This window comes from Tenrec ecaudatus, chromosome 8 (genome assembly GCF_050624435.1).
Source record: "Tenrec ecaudatus isolate mTenEca1 chromosome 8, mTenEca1.hap1, whole genome shotgun sequence".
NCBI lineage: Eukaryota > Metazoa > Chordata > Mammalia > Afrosoricida > Tenrecidae > Tenrec > Tenrec ecaudatus.
The window spans coordinates 65,317,385-65,326,305 of NC_134537.1; positions in this window are offsets into that span (position 1 = coordinate 65,317,385).

Genomic DNA, 8,921 nt, shown 5'->3' on the forward strand with positions numbered 1-8,921 from the left:
TTGATTGTAGAGTATAGAAAGGTAATAGAAAACATGAATAGGTAAAAGAACTAAGCAGAAAATGTTAAAAGGTAGCTTGAGAAAACAGAGTATTATTAGAAATACCAAAGTTAGAAAACCAAATAAGAAAGACACATTCAGGATGTCTGAAGCGGAAATACCTGGAGAACAAAATTCAAGCATTGAATTATAACACTAAAGAATTCAATGGAAAAATAGGACTAATGCAAGAACTCCTGAAAGAATAGAGAAGAATATGGAATCAATGTACCATAAAGAATTGACAATGAACTCATTCTAAAGTGACATATGCTTGAAAACCAATGATGCCTAAGGAAAAACCCCAAGCTGCACTGAAGCCATGTACTAAGAACAAGGTTCCAGAAATTGGTGGAATACCAGTTGAGTGCCTACCTGATCAACAACTGCAAGAGATGCACATCTGTACCCATTCAAAATTATGTACCCCAATAGAACATGGAAATTATTCAACAATATTATTAATAATGCATGCAAGCAAAAGTGTGTTGAAAATAATTCAAAGAGGATTTCAGCAGTACATTGACAGAGATCTACCCAAAATACAAGCAGAATTCAGAACAGGATGTAGAAAGCAGAATATCTTTGCAGCCATGAGATGAATTGGCTGAAAACAGAGAGTACCAGAACGACATTGCCATGTGTTTTAATTGACAGTGCCAAGCCCTTTGACTGTGTGAACCATGAGAAACCATCAATAACACTGATAAACATGGACATTCAAGAACACTGCATTGTGCTCACGTAGAGGCTGTACATACACCAAGACTTAGTCCTTGGAGTTGAATAAGGTATATTGCATGGTTTAAAATCAAGAAAGATGTATGTTAGGGTAGTATTCTATCATCATGCTTATTAAATTTGTATGGTGAACAATTAACTTGGACTAAGTGAAGGAGAACATGACATCAGCTTTTGAGGAAGTCTTATGAACCCCCTGCCATATGTATCACTTTTGCTTACTGAAAGTGATGAGGATTTAAAGCACACAGTGATGACCATCAAAGACCACAGCCTTCAGTATGGATTACAACTCAATGCAAAAAAAAATTAAAAACTGAAGGAGTAGACATCATGATAAATATACGAAAGATTAAAATGGTAAAGGATTTCATTTTATTGGATCCACAACCAATGCTCATGGAAGCAGCAGTTAAAAAATCACAGGATACATTGCACTTGGTGCATCTGCTAAATGCACCATGTAAAAGTGTTAAGAGGCAAGAATGTCCTTTTGAAAACTAAGATATACCTGACACAAACCATGTTTTACACTTGCTTCATATAGATATGAAAGCTGGACAATGAATATGGAAATTTACAGAAAAAATGATGTATCTGTAATAGGGTGCTGGTAAAGAATATTGCAAGTACAAAAGACTGCCAGAAGAACCAACAAATCAGGCTTGGAAGAAGGGCAGCCAAACGCCCCTTAGAACCAAGGATGGCAAGCTTTTGCCTCACATAGTTTGGACATGTTATCAGAAGAGATCAACCCCTGGAAACAGATGTCATGCTTAGTAAAGTAAAGGGTCATCGAGAAGGTGTTAGACCATGGATGTGGATTGTCAACGTGGCTGTCAGCGTAGACTCCTCCATAGCAATTATGAGAACAGCATAAGTCAGGCAGTATTTCGTTCTGTTGTCCACAGGGTAACAAGGAGGCAGAGCTGATTCAAATGCACTTAACCATGACAACAGTAACAGCATGTATACACATTTTTTTAATTTCACATATCTGGAAATCAAGAGGTAGACAACAAGAAATATAGTGTTTGCCAATAAGAAGACCACACCTTTCAGTAGCCATGTCTATGATCATTAGCAATACCAAATCATACTGCAACCACACAAAAGATGGATAGCATCCTTCAAAGACAACCCTGGATATGAAGGGGAACAACTTTCCTTGCGAAACATCTCTGAAAGTGAAATATGAGAGTACTTGAATACATCACTAGCATGGACATTGTATAAAACTCATATTACCTGTTGAAATATTTCATATAATTTTGAATACCATACCAAAAATTAACAGTATTCTTAGCATATTACACTCTTGGCTTAAAACTTCATCTACAAATAATTCTCAGGAATATGTGGAACTTTGCTATAGGAATTACTTTCTTTCTGGCTTTCTGTGTCTATCGGTTTGATTGATATAGCCAATCTATGGAAAGTCTAGGGGTCTCGCACTGTGTTAGTTTCCAGTGACAGAGATCACTTATGAAGAGCTCAGAGCTTGATGGAAATTACTCTCTTTTTTCTTTTTTACTTATTTAGTCATTGCTGTGGCCCACTCATAATTTTAAAATCTTAAATCACATGGCTGAATATGAAAGTATAACACATCAGTACTTTTATATAAGGCATGGCTTATGCATTATCTCAATACAGTGAAAGAAAAAAATCTGAAATCAATTTCAGATAGACATTAAGGGAGTCACCCGTATTTTGAATAATCTTTGTTGGCGTTCTTATGAATTCTTCTCTCTTTCCATTCATTCCCAACTTGCCCTTTCTCTGCATTTCTCTTGTTTTCTCCGTGATACGTGGAGTTTCTAAATTAATCAGTTCAAGGCAAGGATAGTTACTCTTCAACTAGAAAGCTATACTGCCACCATCGATTTTGAATTAATCTCACTTGAACTACTCCTATTAAAATTTAGTTAAATTCAATCAGCCTGCCCTACTGGAGCCACATACAGAGGATAAGGAAAATTTTGCGATTTTTGATATTTCTAGCATGGCAATTGCCATACCGGTTTCTTTCCAGATTCACCTCTGGTAATGGGGTAGGTATCACTCACAAGTTGGAACCTATAAACAAGCAGATGAAACTCATGTTTCCTATGGCAAGTAAGACCAGTGGGTTAATTTGGGATTCTATAGCTAATGTGCATGTCCTTTTACTAAACATAACTCATGAAAAACACCCAGGGACAGATATAAAGGGGGTGGGAAGGTTACAACAACAACAAAACAACATCACAGTGCAATCAATTTCTAATTATAGTGTATTGACCCTGTAGAGAAAATAGAATTATCCTGAAGGGTTTCCAAGGATATAAATCTTTATGGAAACAGATTGCTGCATTTTTTTTTCCCTCATGAAACAGCTTGCACGTTCAAACCATCAACCTTTGAGGTCAGCAGCCCAGCCCTGAACCACTGGGCCAACAGGGTTCCAAAGACACAGGCTTATCTGGAATTTAAAACTGAGGCTGCTTTTAGGACATGTAACCCAGTAAAGGTCCATGATATTCGATTGGCCTTGGTTTTTAGTCAGCACCACCTAGGACCACAAAACAAACCAAAGACTGTGCTGAAAAACCCTGCTTGTGGTTCTTCATTTTATATTATTTCTAAATGAAATAGAGATAGGGCCACTACTTAGGGGACTCTGTCAAGGGTGTTGGAAAAGTTGAAAGGGGCTAACAATGATGGTCGCACAGCATGCAAGATATCAGTAATGTCACCAAACTGCACATGTGAAGAATGTTCCAATGACAAATGTTTTGTTCCATGTACAATGATCACAATTTAAAAATTAAAAACACACACACTAAGAAAATAATTTCCTACCACACCTATATGCTTCCCAACTAGGACCATCTGCCCAGAAAGAGCATGGACAGGTTTCTTGTATCTATTTCTAGAGCTATTTCCAAGTCTGCCGACTGCTAGTTCAATATAAGCACCCTAAGTATTGTGATCCTGCCCTAAATAATATGATTCAGGATTTTCTACCTACATTTCACATTTTTCTAACTTAACCGTTTTCTTATTCAGAGAACTCTTTCTTCATCATGCTGTTGAAAATCTCTAAATAAGATATAAGATAAGGCTGGTGACCTTGCTTGCCTTTGATTAAAAGCTGAGTCAGAGTGCCCTTGGAAAATAACTTCAGGATGTTTGAAGCTGTCAAGTCCAATCAGGACTTGAAATCCCAAATTTTAATCAGTCTTTCGTAATTAGCACGTGCTATAGTGATTTCATGTGTCCAAAAGCAGAATAAGTATGAAGTGCTTGAATTATGCTAGGTCAAACTAAGTCACGCTGTGTCAGGGCAAAGGGATGGGGGCTGGTCTTTTTCCAGCCTCACTGCAAACATAGTGCTGGGCTGTTTATATCTTAGTGCTTTTTCTGTCACTACTAAGCCACCATGGAGAAGATGAAAAATTCTAGTCCTGGTGCATAAGCAATTTGGCCAGAAACCAAGAGAGTGGCCGTGGACTGCCATGCAAAACTTTGCTCATGGGATTTTTGTCTTTATTTGGGTACCAGAAGAAAGAAAATGAGCAAAGAAGAATGGAAGCTAGGAAGAACACACTTTTTAAAGAAAAAGTTAAAGATCCTGTTTCAAGTTTGGATTACTAAAGGGTTTATTCCTGCATTTTGGTGCCATTGAGAGAAAAGTCCTGTTTGTCCTGGAGAGTCCTGATCCATACACTCAAATACATTCAACAGATGTCTTGCATTATGAACAGAATGCTTGTATAGCATAGGGCCTGTCTAATCAGTGTTCATTAAACATGGACTTATAAGGGGTGCCAGATACTTGGCTAACCTCATCCCTTCTATCAGGCCACATACACTTAATAGTGATTTAAACTTGGCACATGTAAAATGAACAAACTTGTTCTAATATTATAGTGCAACTGGTTAGTTCTTTCAAAGTATTTCGGTAGGGTGGGGCGCAGTATGTTATAATTTCTGCTTCTTGAAATAGGATCCATTTTTTGGTGTATACTAGATTCTGCAGTCATGTAGTTGTTGTTCTATTCTGAAAACAATGATGAAAATTAGTATTCTTAGTCTATGCTTCCTGTATTATCATGATGACATGATATCCAATCATGATTTGGATTTAAAATTGATACTTTACTAAAGCTATAAAACAATTCTGATAAGGTGCAAAGCAACTGAAACTTAAAGGAGGAAGAAAAAAAACCAAAAAACCACTTTTCTTCATGAAAATAAAAAAACTTTTTGCCAAAGTAGGTTTTCCTGACACGTTCTCCTGAAATTAGTTGCCAATTTGATTACATGTCCTATTCTTTCTGACTCATGAAAGTGTTTCACATGCAGTTCTCCCATTAAAAGGAAAACATTTATGGAAACAATGCAGAGGTGTTGCTGAGAAACTGGGGCGAGAATCTGAAAGAATAGCACGCTAACTAGGAAACTTCATAAGGCAATTGCAGGAGCTAGAGCAGTCGACTAAAAAACAACTGAGACAATAATAGCTGCAGTCTAATTGGTGGGATTTCCTGCGGAATTTCTAGATCGCACTACCCTTTCTGCAAGCCTTAGGTGTCCCTCACTAAGGCAGAAAAGAGATCCACAGACTTTTAAAGTTGTAAGCGCTGGAGCTTCCACTGACTACAAGATTCTCCTGTACAACATCCCTGCCAAGCCATTTACTTGATGTCACCAGTACTGCTGAGAGCCACAGTATCTGATTTTTTATCCCATCACAATAAATGCTTTAATTAAACCAAAGCCTCAAACTTTCCTCTCTTGTGTGGGTTGACAGCTCTGACTTACAACAGAAAAGAATTTAGTTGAAAAGTGAAAAAATACCATTTACTTTGGTGAATAGTGAATCATCATAACCACACCACTAAATTTGCATAGAATATGAATGGGTCCTAAGAGATCTTCTCATTTAACGTTCTTATTTTACATCTGAGACCACAGAGGCCAAAGAGGTTAAGTAACTTGTCCAGGGTCATAAGCTAATTAGTGGCACAGCTGAGACCAATATCTCGTCAGGAATGAGGTGACCTCTGAAGAAGTTCCTGGGACAGCACCTGAATACAGGCTTAGAAATGATTAAGTTTCGTTTCCTTTTACTTCAGGGTTCTCTGGGGCACAGTGATTAACCAGAAGGTCAGCAGTTCTAACCCACCAACTGCTCTATGGGTGAAAGATGTAAGAGTCTGCTTCTTTACAGCCTTGGAAACCCATGGGACAGACCTACTCTGTCCTATAGGGGTCACTATGGGTCAGAGCTGACTCAAAGGCAACAGTATCCAAGACACGCTCAGAGAAGATTATTCGCCAACTCTTTTCTTCAAATCTCAGATTCCTAACATGACATTCTGTATCCTACCAAAAATTGACTTAAATTAACTCAACTACATTTCCTTTCGATCATTATGTGTGGTTTAGGAGCATGCAGGATTTTAAAGGCAAGCCATATTCCAGATGTTCTTAGAGCAAGGTGGGAGATAAGGGAATTGAAATTACTCCTTGAGAATCCCCCTCACCCCCCCCCAACCCTGTAAATATCTATCCAACAATGAGTCCAAATTTATCCCAATGCCATTAAGTAATATGAAGGGCATATGCCATGATTGAGATGCTATGCCCTGATTCAACATTCATGCAGGGAACGCGGGTCTTCCACAACTGGCGAAATATTCTGATGATAGTACCTTTTTACCTTGCTGATTTATTACGCATTCTCAATTAAAAAGCCCATTCCTTTTGGAACATGTAGTACTATTTTCATTAAGTGGGCCCTTTGGAGTGGTCTCTCTGCAATAACAATTATACTGCCATGTAAGTAGCTTTTCATATTACAACAGGCTTTCAGTATGGCCTGAGTAAATAATGCATTTGACTTGAAAAGAATTAATAGGCTTTCCGACTGAAAATTTTTCCCAAGAATTTCTCTAATCTTTCTACTATTAGTCATTGCACTGAGTGAAGGCATTGAATCAATCGATCAACAAGCATTATTGAGTGCCTATAGCCTTTCAAGCCGTGAGCTGAACACTGAATAAGCTTTGGAAAACAAAGCAGATATATTCTTACTCTTAAGATGTTTACAGTCCAGAAAGAAAAATGAGCATGCTTTTCTGATTGTGTCCTTCAGCAAATGCTTTTCAGCATAAAATACCATCTATGGCTATGTATCTACTTGGTTAAACCTTGGGCAGCTAACCTTCAGGTTGGCTGTTCAAATCCACCACAGGCTCCACAGGAGAAGGCTGTCTGCTTCCAAAGAGATGTACAGCCTCAGAAACCCTAGAGAGCTGTTCTGCCCTGTCTGACGTGAGTGTGGTGAGTCAGAATCAACATGATGCAGTGAATTTGTTTTAGTTATAAATGCATAGTACTGAGCTAAAATAACACATGCATTATAAAGCAGACAACTCAGGTGATTGTAAGTGATGAGCTCAAAATATGCACATGTAACTCTATTGATTTTGATTTGCACTCTGGTAGATTGCCTTCCATGTCCTTAGAGGGTATACTTCTGCTTAGAAGAGAACTGGCCTAGACAAATAAGTCCCCTCCTTTCTCATCAAATTGAGCAGCAACCATATGGTCCATTCTATCTCTGCTACACTTTGATTCCATTATTATATGTTGCTTGTTGCATAACCAACAATGAAGTTCACAATGAAGACATTGATTCATATCCGTTTTATGTAAAAAGAAAAATTATATTTTCTTTTTTCTCCTCTTAATTTAAAGATATCATTTTTCTTAATAACCAAGTGAGGGAAAAGTAAATTAAGTGCTAAAAAATTCACCTGAATAAATGAACATTTATGAACGGAAACTAAAGCAAGATCTCCAGCATAACATAGGTGGGCATTCCAGATGTGGGACTGGCTCCAGTCGCATTGGAAGCAACAGCAGTAGCTTCCAGCACATGCTGCTGGACACCCATGTCAGCAGGGATTAGGCCAGCTGGGCTGAAGAGGTGAGAACAGAAAGTAGCCAGGACAGTGGGAAAGAAAATGAGAAGCGACCCTAAGGAAGAACTGCGGGGTCTGAGGCCAAAAAGCAGTGGGTGGCCTCACAGGGCCAGGCAGTTTGGGCCCACAGGCAAGAGTCCTCAATGTGTTTTCAATTTGAGGAACAAAAACTTGCCATAAAGGTTGTAAATATATATGACCTTTTCGCTCTCCATACAGCCAGACTGTCCCTTGACACTCCCTACAATAAACAGCAGTTTGTTTCAAGAGACTTCCATGAAGAAACAAGTTCAGTCCTAACTTCACAAACTAGAGAAAAAAATCGTCTGTAGGTAAACCTGGTATCTGTTTAGTCACCTAAATCTGGACAAGAGAGAAAGTCAGAGGTGGGATGTAAAACGAGCCACTCCCGTGTCCTGTCCAACGGAACAAAAATTGTACTTGTCTCCTGATCTTGGATATGAAACAGTGCTTTGTAATTTTTCTATTTTCTTTGGATTGACTTAAATGGACAATTGTTATGCATTTTGCACTGCACTAAATTGCTACCTCTTTCAATAACAACTGTCCTACGATTAACACTTAAAAAGTCAACTGGCTGACATGTTCCTAAACTGAATATAGCCTTAAATGTATATTGCTCTCCCCCACAATTTTTCCCCATTTGAATAAAATTCCAGATGTTTTCAATCACAAAAGATCTTTGTTGTACTCTCATCAGGCAAGTGATATTGTTGATTGTGTGAAATTGCCACCCAAAACCATGAAACATTCATAATATGATTTAGCATAAAGATGGAAATCCAATAAAAGTATTTTATATAAAAACTGAGCTCATTTTATTATAAGATTTTGTTGTAAATAAAAAATTAACTTTTACCATATTATAGCCACTCTATTTGCTCTGACAAATTATTCTCATATTTTTCACTTTATATTATGAAATGATCATATTTTCACTAGACTCACAGGATTAAATTTTATTTCAACTACTTTTTAATGCAACTGTGGGTGATTTATTGGGAGTTTTAAGTCTTAGATCCCATGGTTATAAAGTTGGAATAATCTTAACACCTGCCTCATAGAATTATAGGAGAGATTATATAATTTTATTTGCAATTGAAAATATTCTCCCTGTGTTCTCTAGCCTCCTCTCATCCTGCT